The 14,379-nt window shown below is 37.8% G+C and overlaps 1 long non-coding RNA gene across 1 annotated transcript in view; it reads left to right on the forward strand.

The window, feature by feature from the left end:
* The window catches only part of LOC110445914, a 74,376-nt gene that overhangs the window by 38,658 nt on the left and 21,339 nt on the right, over nucleotides 1–14,379 (forward strand). Inside the window, exon 3 of the long non-coding RNA XR_002462408.1 lies at nucleotides 9,761–9,797. This is a non-coding gene — a long non-coding RNA (uncharacterized LOC110445914). The remainder of the gene's footprint in view (nucleotides 1–9,760; nucleotides 9,798–14,379) is intronic.

Below are 14,379 nucleotides of genomic sequence, written 5' to 3' on the forward strand. Positions count from 1 at the left end.
GTTGGTTGGAAAAAAGCAAACATTTTAAAAGAAGATGATTGGTTGGTTGGAGAAAAGCAACCGTTTAAAAAGAAGACGATTGGTTGGTTGGAGAAAGACAAACACTTTAACAGAAGCTGATTAATTGGTTGGAGAAAGACAAACACTTTAACAGAAGATGATTGGTTGGTTGGAGAAAAGCAAACATTTTAAAAGAAGATGATTGGTTGGTTGGAGAAAAGCAAACATTTTAAAAGAAGATGATTGGTTGGTTGGAGAAAAGCAACCGTTTTAAAAGAAGACGATTGGTTGTTTGGAGAAAGACAAACACTTTAACTGAAGATGATTGGCAGGTTGGAAGAAAGACGGACACTTTAAAAGATGATTGGCTGGTTGGTTGGAGAAAAGTAACCGTTTTAAAAGAAGCTGATTGGTTGGTTGGAGAAAGACAAAATATTTAAAAGAAGATGATTGGTTGGTTGGAGAAAGACAAACTCTTTAACAGAAGATGATTAGTTGGTTGGAAGAAAGACAAAATCTTTAACAGACGATGATTGGTTGGTTGGAGAAAGACAATCTATTTCACAGAAGATGATTGGTTGTTTGGTCGACTGGTTAATTAGATGACAATCTTTAACAGAACTGAAATGAGTGATCGGTTGTTTATTGGGAAGACAATTTCTGTAACAATAATAGAGTTGAATGGTTGTTATGAGATATTGGGACACAATATCGCTTACGTTAGAAATGCCTCAGGGGGTGGTTGGCAGGGAAGAATATCTACAATAGGAAATAGATAAGCGACTTTCAGGAGACGTAATAATGGACAATGCAGTTTGTGTTGGGACAAAATATACTCCAGTCAGACGCCTTGCAATCAAACACATGGCAAATATAATATATACTTTAATTAAATCAATTGATCATTTATTCTCTTATCTCCGTAATGGAAGATTTCCTGTTTTTCTGGAGGCTAGCTCTGCTATTCAAGGTTGCTGTGGGCACTTACGACAGCAATTTTTATAGCAGGTTCGCCATTGTTATGATAGATAAGCTAGCTAGGCGCGCGTGTCTGCTATCGGCCTAGTGCTCGACCAATTATCCATGACAAAATGATTCTGTTTTCTGAGGCCACAACAAATTATTGCTTACAATAATCTTCAATCAGATTCCACGCAATGAACTGAATAGTTCGAGAATAAGAGATATCGTTCCTTTGAATAAAAAGACATAAGTACATTGTGCAAGCAAGAGTTCTATTAGAAGATTAATGGCCCTATCTGTATCAAACACTACACAGAAGATGTTGCCTGGGTTAACAGCTTCAAGTCGCCATTATACCATAAACTTTTGTTAGAATTTGAGTGACCTGTTAACTCAACGCTGTGATGGGGCGAGTTGGCACTGCGACAATTTAGATGGTTAGGGGTAGGAAATGGCCATTATTAGAATATGCAATAGATGGGGCTCTGTAGGGGACACTTTGGGGTTGAATTGCATAGAAACTGTAAAGGGATCTACAAAAATGCATGGTTGGGGCTTGGAAAGGGCAGAATTGTAGTTCGGTTCCAGGAGGGTACTGTAGCGGACAGTTAAAGGGTAGATACAAGGGGTTCAGTGAGGTAGACTGTAGGGGGGTCTGCAAGGATGTAATGTAATTGACATTCAGGGGTACTGCAAGGATGTTATGTAATTGACATTCAGGAGCACTGCAAGGGGTAATGTAGTTGACATTTAGGGGTACTGCAAGGGGGTAATGTAGTTGACATTTAGGGGTACTGCAAGGGGTAATGTAGTTGAATTTAGGGGTACTGCAAGGGGGTAATGTAGTTGACATTTAGGAGCACTGCAAGGGGTAATGTAGTTGACATTTAGGGGTACTGAAAGGGGGTAATGTAGTTGACATTTAGGGGTACTGCAAGGGGGTAATGTAATTGACATTCAGGAGCACTGCAAGGGGGTAATGTATTTGACATTTAGGAGCACTGCAAGGGGTAATGGAGTTGACATTTAGGGGTACTGCAAGGTGGTAATGTAGTTGACATTTAAGGCCCCTGCAAGGGGTAATGTAGTTGACATATAGGGGTACTGCAAGGGGGTAATGTATTTGAAATTTAGGAGCACTGCAAGGGGTAATGGAGTTGACATTTAGGGGTACTGCAAGGTGGTAATGTAGTTGACATTTAAGGCCCCTGCAAGGGGTAATGTAGTTGACATATAGGGGTACTGCAAGGGGGTAATGTATTTGACATTTAGGAGCACTGCAAGGGGTAATGTAGTTGACATTTAGGGGTACTGCAAGGGGGTAATGTATTTGACATTTAGGAGCACTGCAAGGGGTAATGGAGTTGACATTTAGGGGTACTGCAAGGGGGTAATGTAGTTGACATTTAGGGGTACTGCAAGGGGGTTATGTAGTTGGTATATAGGGGTACTGCAAGTACTTGTTACTTAAGTATTTTTATGTCTCAGGTGTTGAAAACCAATACCTTCTTCACTGTCTCCTCTTGTTTTCCATACCTTTTTCCACCTCCCCTTTGTTTCCCATACCGTTTTACTGCCCCTTTGTTTCCCATACCGTTTTACTGCCCCTTTGTTTCCCATACCGTTATACTGCCCCGTTGTTGTTTTCCATACCGTTTTACTGCCCCTTTGTTTCCCATACCGTTTTACTGCCCCTTTGTTTCCCATACCGTTATACTGCCCCTTTGTTTCCCATACCGTTATACTGCCCCTTTGTTTTCCATACCGTTTTACTGCCCCGTTGTTTCCCATACCGTTTTTACTGTCCCGTTGTTTTCCATACCGTTTTTACTGCCCCATTGTTTTCCATACCGTTTTTACTGCCTCTTTTTTTCCATACCGTTTTTACTGCCCCGTTGTGTTCCATACCGTTTTTACTGCCCCGTTGTTTTCCATACCGTTTTAACTGCCCCGTTGTTTTCTTTACAATCCATCGCTCACGTTTCGTCCTCCAACATTTCATCATTCGCTTTGTTACATTACTATTGTTTTACCTTCTTGCCAAACCTCGACTGCCAAACGCCCCGCTCTTAGATGTAATGTAGATACTTACTGCATGTAAATGGGGTCATAGCTTATGTTATAAATTGTGCTTGGCTCGTGGCTGCCTGGTCGCTCGAGTTTTATTTCCTCTGATGGAGAATAAAGAGCTAACATCTTGGAAGGTGTTAACACTCCACTTAGGTGGAAATATCCTGTCCGCTGGCCAAAGTTGTTTTGCCGGTTTGATACATATCCGCTTATAAACCAGTTAACTATATAGTAAACTTAGACATGAAAATTACGGTTAATAGTCCCGTAATACTGAATATTTACCTCGACGTGAAGGCTTGACAATTGTTGACAATTACGTTGATTTACGGTCAAATTGTATGAAATTGTTAAATTGGCGTTCAAAGATGACCGATACAGGGCAGGTATGACCGCTCATAGATGAGTAATATTGATTCAAACATTGCTTATTTACTTGTATTCAAGCGCGTCACAATCGAAACGTCATTTTTCATAAATGTTTGACAAGATTTACCTGCCATAGTCGCGTTTCTCTCCACACACGGCTTCGTTCATCCATACATTGCACAGCGAAGCCTTGCGGAGAGTACAAAAAATAGCGGTAGATAATCAAGTCACCCATGTTTAGTCTGAAACCATCTATATCATATATATGTTTGATTGATCCATCCACTTCTCGAAGACGTTTTATTTGTCTGTCTATCTTGCATGGACATTTGATTGATCCGCATACTTCAGATAGACATTTTCCCAAAAAGGTTTGATAGGCCCGTCGTTCGTAAAATAAACTTCCAGATTCAATCTGACTGATGGAATGTTTGGGATTTATCTTTATTTTTTTATCTCGTTAGATTACACAAGACTCCCATACAACATGTCCAACCGTGTCTTTGCTCTGTTTCAGACCCTCCAGGACAAAGATATGATTGTTGATTGTTCCAACATGTTGTAATTCCCGTGTTTCTGGAATGACTCGGGGTCTTGTATAATAGCTATCCAGACAAGAATATAAAATGACAACTGTTTCCTGGACGTCTGACGGGGAGCAGGGTTTGGTGCCAACTATCTTCGTATAACCACGGAGACCTATGACCTTTTGACATATCTGCATCTGGTTGCGAGGCTCGAGTTAAATCCGGGCATTTATGGGGGACATTTATGACATGTTGGAGGAACAGGCGGACTACACCAACAGGTGCCTGCTAATGTTTCCCAACATTTATAGCGAGATTTGGTGTGAATATCCCGCCTTCCTCCCTGGTTGGGTAACCGATGTGTTTCTGTGGAGAAATAGCGTTTGTTGTAACACACAGAAACCGTGTAAAGGTCACGAGGTCGGCCATGTTTTCCTCGTGATTAAAATCATACAGTTTCTATGGAAATCCCTACAAAGGCACAGCTACACAGTCATACATGAGACCTACAAAGATTTTATTTTTGTTGTTGTAAGTGTATGACCCTGATCTAGATATGTAAATCATATCTATTTTTGAACATTTATTTGCTTGATTGTTCTATAGGGACCTATTTGCAAAATATTTAAATTCACAGAAGAAACAATAAAAAAAATCGGAATGGATATCGAACGGTTATTTTTAATAATCTTATATCCACAAATGTGTTTGATAATCATAATTCTGTTACTTTTTTGAGAACATTTATGCGGGTGTATGTACGAATAAAATAAATGGATATGTAAAACGTCTTTGTTAAATGGATCAGTTAGGTATATTTTTGAAATACATGGATCAGTCCAGTCAAGCGTCTTTATTAAACAGAAAATCGGTCAAATCTGTTTATAAAAAAAGACAGATTAGACAAGCGTCTATGGGACGTAGATGGTCCAATCAAGCGTCTGTCTCGGAAACGGATCAACCAGACGTCTTTGCAAGATATGGACCAGTCAAACGTCTATGGGAAGTAGATTGGCCAGTCAAACGTCTGTTTGAGATATACGGATCGTTCAAACGTCTTTGTAAGATATCGACCAGTCAAACGTCTATGGGAAGTAGAGTGGCCAGTCAAACGTCTGTCTGAGATATACGGACCAATAAAACCTACATGGAAAAGTAGATTGACCTAGCAAATTCATCTACAAGAAAGATGACTACAGATAAAATATCTTAGACTGGGTTGTATGACGGTCTGTTTTCTACTCTTCGCCAGGATTCACTTCGAAATGTATAAATGAGCGAAAGCCTTTTGGAGAGAAATAGTTTTGAGACAGATAATCCTACCTAACATTTATGAAAATTGATGTATACGTTGCGTAGAAATATCTAATAGAGAAAGAAGAAAACACGTTATCAAGATGGAAATCTGTTTTTACGTGGAGAAAATAAATGACAGTGTCTATGTGTCGTGGCGATCGCTACAGACGACGAGCTTTATGTGATACTTGCCGTAATATATTAGATTATCTGTTTCTGCTGATGAGATTTCGTTTTTATTTTAATGGAAAGAAGCAAGAGGAAATATGTTATGATTTACCGTAGAGCAGTAAAAACCATATGGATGAAAAAAATACAAAGGGGCAGAATAAATTGGCCCAGAAAAAAAAGTGCATCACCAAGAACAAATAAATTAGGCCACCTATGATGTGAGAATAGGAACTAGAGCGACGGATACCAGTAATAACACAAGCCGTAATTCCGGACAGACCACATTGCCCGTCTAATGGGAAACAAGACACTCCGTTACAGAATTGTGTGCTTAACGTCGCAGTATTGTGTGCTTAACCTCACGGTAGTGGGTGCCTAACGTTACAGTATTGTGTGCTTAACGTCACAGTAGTGGGTGCTTAACGTTACCGTAACGTCACAGTATTGTGTGCTTAACGTAACAGCATTGTGTGCTTAACGTCGCAGTAGTGTGTGTTTAACGTCACAGTATTGTGTGCTTAACGTCACAGTAATGGGTGTTTAACGTCACCGTATTGTGTACTTAACGTCACAGCATTGTGTGCTTAACGTCACAGTATTGTGTGCTTTACGTCACGCTATTGTGTGCTTAACGTCACATTATTATGTGCTAAGCGTCACCATGGAACACCGCATCACCAAACATCGATCAAACCAGAAGTTTAATACTATATAATATGTTTATTGAGAATTTTAGGGTCGCAATTTAAACATTTTCACAAGTTCCTCGTGTTCTACTGGTCACGAGGTCTCGATAATAATAAATAAACATGTGTTTTTGTCTACGAGTACAGTTACACAGTCAGAAGGTGGTACAGGGTTCGGATGTATCAAATGTTTTTGAAATCTGGTGTCTGAGGTAATGGTCGGATGTGAAGATCATTAAAGTTCTGTCCAATTAAGTGAGTACATCCTACACGTATGTTCTTTGTCAGAGAAACAGGTTACATGTTTAGTAGCCATTGGGCAACCTTCCGGGACCACCCTCGGCACGCGCTCTAAGTGGAAACATCCACACAAACACCAATCTACATCGCCTAAGGCTCGGGTGTTACACTATTTCCGCGACAAACACACGTTTTAATCAGAAAGGTTTAGGAAGACTTGCTGAACATATTTCGATTCACCGACTAAAATATGAATCTTCCTGGCGCCAATTGCAACAACAGATCAATTCTCTACCTCTTTGATTGGAGAGTTCCAATGCAGTCGTGTGTCTGGTTTCTGACACACCAGAAAAATACTGGCCCCCTAATATCAGGAACAGATTTAAGTATCATTTATTGAGTCAAATATATTTCTACCTCTATGAGAGGAAAGTTCCGATAATCTTATGTTATAGTTGATCGACACCAGGCAATATATATAGAGAATTTTTAATTTAGATTAAAACTTTTGTTAACAGTTACGATGTTGATCCGGTGAATCGACTTTGAAGTATTTGTGTGACAGATTCGGTTCGGTTGTATTCTATGCAAAACTCCCCCAGCCACTGTTGAAGCAATGAAGATTGTGGACGGGTTTTCAAGCTTTTCCTATAGGCGGAATAAAACACCACTGCATACATACATAATAAGCTAAACTAATGAAAGCCCTATCAACTAACATACAACTTTATCTATATTTAATGTATTTAATATATTGAAATAAAGTGTTATATCGTGCTGCGTGCGGTAACCGGTATAGTATTTCCAGTTACATATCTACATATCAACCTGCGACGCATGATACAGGCCAACTTAGATGTGACGGGAAATTCACGCACATCCTATTTTTGTTGTCTCTACATCAGATCTCAAATCTTAAATAGGCCATTTCTTTCCTGGAAGATTTGTCCAATCTGGGCTACTGAACATCTCTCTGTGTCTGCAACGAGTAGAGGTTATTTAAAAAAATTGATTTCTATGAAGGATTATAAAGCTCTATTGAGCCTTCCCGCCTCATGACGATCCAACAAGCCCTTTAAACCTTTTTCTGTTCGTGCTTGTTAATTTATGTCTATAGAACATTTTTGACATTCTTACAATACCTTTTATACAGGTCTATTGAGCTTTTTGGGTTATCTGAAAGCCTCACAAGCCCTTTGAACCTTTTCTGTTTTATGACGGGTACTGCAAGTTTATTGAGTCTTTCTCGCATTACAGGTCCTTTACATCTTTCAGTTCTCTGATTAGTGGTATATCCTCTCTGTAACGGGTGTCACAAGCCCTTTGAACCTTTTCTTTTTATCGATGGGTATTACATGTAGTTTGAGCCTCCCCCGTTATGTGATGTTCTTACAGGCCCTTTGTACCTTTTTTTTCTTTTTCACGAAGGTGCATAGTGTTGTGTAATGATGAATACCTTATTCCTCGGTTGTTGTTTTGCCTTTTTCAGCTTAAACAAATGCTACATGTCCTTTGAGCCTTTTGTGCTAACACTGCACTTATTCAACACGTTCTAAATATAGACCTCTTTTTTGTGTACAAATGGTTTGCCGAATATAGAGGGCGCCCCTGCAGTTGTCCTTTGTAGGTACTTTAGGGACCGTGGCCCCATAAACGGCCTGCAGAGTGAGTGATGTACGGCCCGGTGGCTTGTACCTTCAGGGGACGTAGCCCCACGTACAATTAACCTATGTAGGAATAGATCGAACGGCTTCAGAGACAATTTACCTTACGAAGTTATGGCAGTCTAAAACTGGTTACTGCCACGGTAAAAATGTTATTCATTGATTTTCGGAAAGCCATGTGTAGGCATGAGGCCAAACGCATATAGAACAATCCTTGAATAAATTAATCTTAAGAGAAAAAAAAATGAAACTAAATTTGGTTGAATTCCAAAAAACGATAACATTTCAGTAACATCTACAATGCATTGTTTATGGCAGTGAACAGTTCATTTCCCGAGGCAAAATGTTTAAAGTGGTTAAAAGTAAGACCCCCTGCCATGCAATTACATTGTTATTTTAAAACTGCAGCGTTCGCTTCAACTCATTTTCAACATCCCCGCTGCGTTTGAATGAAGTATTGTAACTTGCATTTTGCATTTCACAGTGTGAAATGTTTTCTTTGTCATGAGGATTCGACGATTTGTATTTTATAACTGCATGGTATGCAGTAGCATACCGACTTAAGGAAATGATGGAACCGCTATGGGGTTTGACGCATGCTCAAGCGATAATGATTCTAAATGAAAAATATGACCGCTACAGAGAAGGTTTAACCGCTAAATGAAAACCATGACAGCTACATGGAATGTATAACCGCTAAACGAAAAGGTATGACCGCTACAGAGAAGGTTTAACCGCTTAATGAAAAAATGTGACAGCTAAATGAAAAGAATAACCGTTAAATCAACAATATGACCGCTACAGTGACGGTTAACCGCTAAATGAAAAGTATGACGACAATAGAGAAGGTATGACCACTAGATAAAAAGTAGGACCGCTACAGGGAATGTTTTACAGCTAAATTAACAATATGGCCGCTACATGTGTTACCACAACAGGTACTGCCGGTACCGCTCAAGGGGAAGTAAAACCGCTAAAAGAGAAATATGACCGCTACGGGGGAGGTTTAACCAATTTAGAAAAAGTATGATTATGGAAGGTTTTACCACTGTTAAAGATGTGATTGCTAAAAGTGTACCCATGAGCTTTACTGGGATGATACAGCCGTTACAGGAACTGCTGTAACCACTAAAGAAGATGTTGATACAGTAATAACACTTGCTGTAAGCACTGATGTCATCTATTCAGGGAATGGTAAACTTTCGCGTCGCCATTACAGGGGATGAAATCCTACAAGTTATCCTGTAACCGCTACAGGGAATGCTGTAAACTGAAATCTTTTTGACAAAATGTACTCGGCATGGCTGTTCGACCTGCTTTATCGAATCTCTACAATATTCACTAAGGCGCCTTCGCCATCTTCATTGATCCCAGCCCCGTTATAGATTCCAATTTTGGAAATCCTAGCACGTTCCTTCATTGCTAAATTTAATTTTCTTGAATCACAAATTTTTGGAATTTGATTTTCCAGAAAGCTGTACCGTATCATGATCAGCAGAGCTAGACGCATCCCACTGGCATTTATATTATGTAGTCAAAATAATAGCTCATGCATTTAGAGGCACGCTACCTATAAGATGAATTATTGAATTGTTTCCCTTGAAAAGATTCCACGGACACAAAATCTAATCATATTTAAAATGATTTGCTTTAGATATATCTGAGACCAAAGATGAGTTTGTATGACATAAACAAGAAGGTTTTTTTAAGACTTTTATTGAATCATGAATATATTCTTACTCGTTCATACTATTTTCGACATTTTCCATTTCAGTTGGTGTCTGGATTGAAGCATAATTCCGAATAGAAAGGTAAGCATTTGGTTTTCTACCTGAAACCTGAAATCGTTCGGAAGTCTCAACACTCGTTATTGACATTATTGTCTTACTAGCTCCCCTCCCCAGCATGTGATTAAAACCTCGTAATTGCATTGGCTGTAACTAACTTCGTTTCTATGTCAGAATATTATTGAATACCAGCTGAGTACACTCATTACAGTATGAGAGAGGTTTACATTGTTCAACGTGTCATATCAAAGTATAAACACGTTTTGTTCGTTACGTATGTTCTGGCGTGATATGGGTTTGAGAAAATGAAGTGAAAAGTGGTTAATTGATTTCGGAAATATGTGTATCGCTGTCCCGAGAAAGTGACTCCAGACCGAAGATATGACACATTTGTCTATCCCTTACTCTTCTGTTTTCAATATTTTTTCTTTATTTTTGTTCTTTCTATCTTTTTTTTTTTTTTTTTTTTTTTTTTTTTTTTTTTTTTTTTTTTTTTTTTTTTTTTTTTTTTTTTTTTTTTTTTTTTTTTTTTTTTTTTTTTTTTTTTTTTTTTTTTTTTTTTTTTTTTTTTTTTTTTTTTTTTTTTTTTTTTTTTTTTTTTTTTTTTTTTTTTTTTTTTTTTTTTTTTTTTTTTTTTTTTTTTTTTTTTTTTTTTTTTTTTTTTTTTTTTTTTTTTTTTTTTTTTTTTTTTTTTTTTTTTTTTTTTTTTTTTTTTTTTTTTTTTTTTTTTTTTTTTTTTTTTTTTTTTTTTTTTGTCTTTGTTGTCTTTTATTTTGTGCTTTATATAATATAAAAGCTATGCTTGTATGATGCTCATATATTCATTTACATTTACACACCAACATACTCTGTCTCCTGCATACACACACGCAAACACGCATACGCTACACACATGGAGGCACGTCCATAAATGACTGTTAATAGGACGCTAAACAAAATTAAACCAAACCAAACCAAACCATTTGAGCAATAATTTCGAGACGCGGTAAGATATTATTTACGAAGTGTTGATCATCTAGTTAGCTAAAAATCGGCCTTTTTTGTTACAATGTGTCACTGCAAGACAGTATGTTTTGAACCAATTGCATGGTGACCCACACGCAAAGGTCAAAGGCCAAGGTCACCTGGTTTCCAATTGTTTTATTGAACATTTCTGGTTCTTTTTTTCGTGATTTTCTGCTGAAGATAACTTTACAACTTCCTTAGGCAATGTGTATCACTACAAGGCCTTGCGTGATGCACTATTTTCAGGAGCTGCTTTTCAACATCCTAGAAAATGATTTCTCCAGAGAGAAACGTTCTTCATATCTTCCTCACTCGAGGGTAATTAAAATGTTAACAAATATTTCATGAAAACAAATACAAATAATTATTGTTTTCATTATTCAATTTTAATCAATTTATAATAACAAAACAACAAAATGGCTTCCGGAAATCTTTAATTGAAGGACTTCCATTGGGGATAACTCTAGTTTTATTGACAGTGGCTGGGAAAAACCATGATACAATTTTTCCTTTTTTGCATGGCATGTGGATTTTTTGTCTGCTAAAGCTCTTACATTTCAGTTGTGTAATAAAATCAATTGTCTGTTCCTTGACAGATACTAGTCTTCCACATACCAAAACCATATGTGTGTTCATTAAGCTCTTTTAAAGTCGAGAGTTGTCTCCCCTGCAGGAGGCCCCTTAAAAAATTGAGAATGGAGCGTTTTATTCCTTTTCTTTTTGTTTATTTATCAGGACTGAGTTGTAAAAAGCATCGTTACCTAAGTGACAAATTCGGATAAATTTTTAATCAGTAATATTTCCATATTTATTAAAACGGACACGAAATATACATGTCCCGGAATTTAAATTATCACCCTTAAAAAATATACTCAGAAATACTCGTGTCGCTACATAATTTTATTCAAAAATTTTAATATAAAATTTTTGACATAACGCCCCGTTAATCTAACGAAGCTAGATTAAACAGGATCTAGAAAGGAATAATGATTAATTACCGTCGTTTACTCCACAATACGAAGTAACCCAGAGGCTATAGAACAGCCTCAACGGGATAAAAGTGCGAAGACATTCCTCGTACATTGCCTTCTTAATGGATAACCTTCGGAATGTTTGTATAAAAAAATGTCACAACCCTACTCACTTGGTGGCCTCATTATAAAATGGTATGTAGGTATTAATACCTATTTGGTGGTCTTACATTGAAGAAAGTCTGGCACTAAAATTGACAGGCTTTTTTTCTTACCAGTTATGATGAGGCTTATACGGTGGTCCAAATTGTTTCGCCCGGGAAGACATTTACAAAATTGCCAGTATCTGTGGTCTTTTACGGAAACATTTACGAACTTTATTGATATTTTTTTGCGTTTTATTTTCTTAAATTAGCGTGAAAACATCAGTCCAATAACATCTAGCAGTTCACATAAATATAATTTAATATTTGGAATGAACGAAGCGCCTCTAATATGTCTACCCGGAGAAGTTTTTGAAATATTGATACATTTTGTTCCTTTATGAAATCCTTAAAATTATCTCCCATATTAAACTTAACTGGACTTGAATGAGAAAACTCCTTTGTATTGTGTTCCACATCTCAGCAGGACTAGTATCCTAGATCCCCTTAGTTTCGAAGTATTTGCATTCACGAAATCCGTAGAATTATCTCCCCTGAAACATCTCAGCCGGACTAGTGCGAGAGAACTACTTAGTTTCGTATTCCAAATCTCAGCAGGATTTGTATGATATATATCCTTAGTTTCGTATTTTACATCTCAGTAGAACTTGTATGATGGATCTCCTTAGTTTCGTATTTCACATCTCAGCAGGATTTGTATGATAGATCTCCTTGGTTCCGTATTTCACAGTGCAGTGTCGCGGAAAATTAGATTAATAGAAAGATTGACTATTTAAGAAATCCCTGATTCATTATAGACAAACTAAATGCGTATATTCCGGGATTCCTGAGATATAAACGTCTATTCAGCTAAATTGATAGGGTTGACCAAAGATCGTTATACCCGACCAGGAAATCAACGGCAATGCAATCATCGGTTGTCTCCCTTCGGGGATACAGATGGCGGTGTTTTTGATGTAATGACAACGACCCATCAACTGGAACGTGAGTGTAGCTTGTAACTGGTTTCAGAGAACGGCAGTACACGTAGGAAATGACCTGCTTAATGTTTATTTACAACTTAGCGGTATTACTGTGTTTCCTAATCACCCCGTAATTCACGTGAAAGTTTCTGTAGAAATGTTATTTATGCACGAAAATAAAACATGATTTGCACTTCATAGAATTCCCCGCGATCCAATGTATTAGATTTAAAGCAATTAGCAAAGAAGTCGTTCTGTGCGCGTCCCCAGGTGTATACAAAATACGGCGTCATAAATAGCAATCCCAAGATACACGTAATTGTTCGGTGAGTTTAGTGACGTATTTTTATCGGTGGATGTCTCTGAAACAGACATATTATACACCGGGTTATTGCTTGATACGGCAACACACGCCAACATAGAGAGGATACATATGTTCTCCACCAACGCAATGCCAATGTAGAGAACGAATCGTCCCGACGTTGTGTATGTGAATGGTCGATTATGACGTCATCGTCATTATGACGTCATAATCTAACGCAATTTAATAATGAAGTCATAGAATATGGATAGAGTTAGAGTCTATTGGGGGATTTTGAACATTCTAATCGTGTTTGTAGAATGTAAGGGTGTCCCATCCCATATAAGCCAATTGACACTATATTTCAACCCCACCACCCGTGGAATTCTGTTAAAATCGACACCGACCGCGCAGTTACTATATTTATAGATAAACTCAATAAACGTGTATTTGGGGCTCTGCGAATGCAAATATACATATTTAATAGGATTTGTGAATCAGGTAAAAATGCCCAGAAGCAAATTTTTTAAAAGACAGGAAAAAATGGTATACCCTTGCATTAAATAAAAGAGCAAACTTGTTAAAGTTGTGTTTATGTCTGTGACGTCATAATACTAATAGTAATATACCACATTTGATATAGCGCCCTATCTAGCTAAAATAAGCCACTCTAAAGCGCTTTACAGTACATAGATATACAATTAATACAATTAGGATATACATTTTTGAGGAATTCGCAGGAGCTGACTTACCAGGCGCTAACTACTAGTCCTATGCCACCTGGCTAATATATCCGTATGCGTGTATGCCTGCGTGTGTGCTTGAGATGTATTGTGTTCTGTTTGTAGTGGAACCGTGCTTCCAACGGCATCTTTTATAGTGCCACCTCACTTGAATGCTACATCGAGGATACCGCAACATCCACCCCAGACCATTTTATATTCCACCTGGGTTGTTGGAGTTGTGTGGGCAGGAGAAAAACACTTTCTCTGAAATTCCATGCGTGCGACGACTTCGGGGATCGAACCCCGGCCGCCTGCGTGGAAGGCCAAATTGTTAACCACTCGTCATGACTTTGTTTTTGCTAAAGATATCCTTCCACTGACCAAAATGACAATTAAATGACGTCACGTATTACATTGAAATGACTTCACAGTTAGAACATCAGACGACAAGATACTCCCGAACTGTTGCTTTTGTGCA

This window comes from Mizuhopecten yessoensis, unplaced genomic scaffold (assembly GCF_002113885.1).
Source record: "Mizuhopecten yessoensis strain PY_sf001 unplaced genomic scaffold, ASM211388v2 scaffold2411, whole genome shotgun sequence".
NCBI classification, from domain to species: Eukaryota; Metazoa; Mollusca; class Bivalvia; order Pectinida; family Pectinidae; genus Mizuhopecten; species Mizuhopecten yessoensis.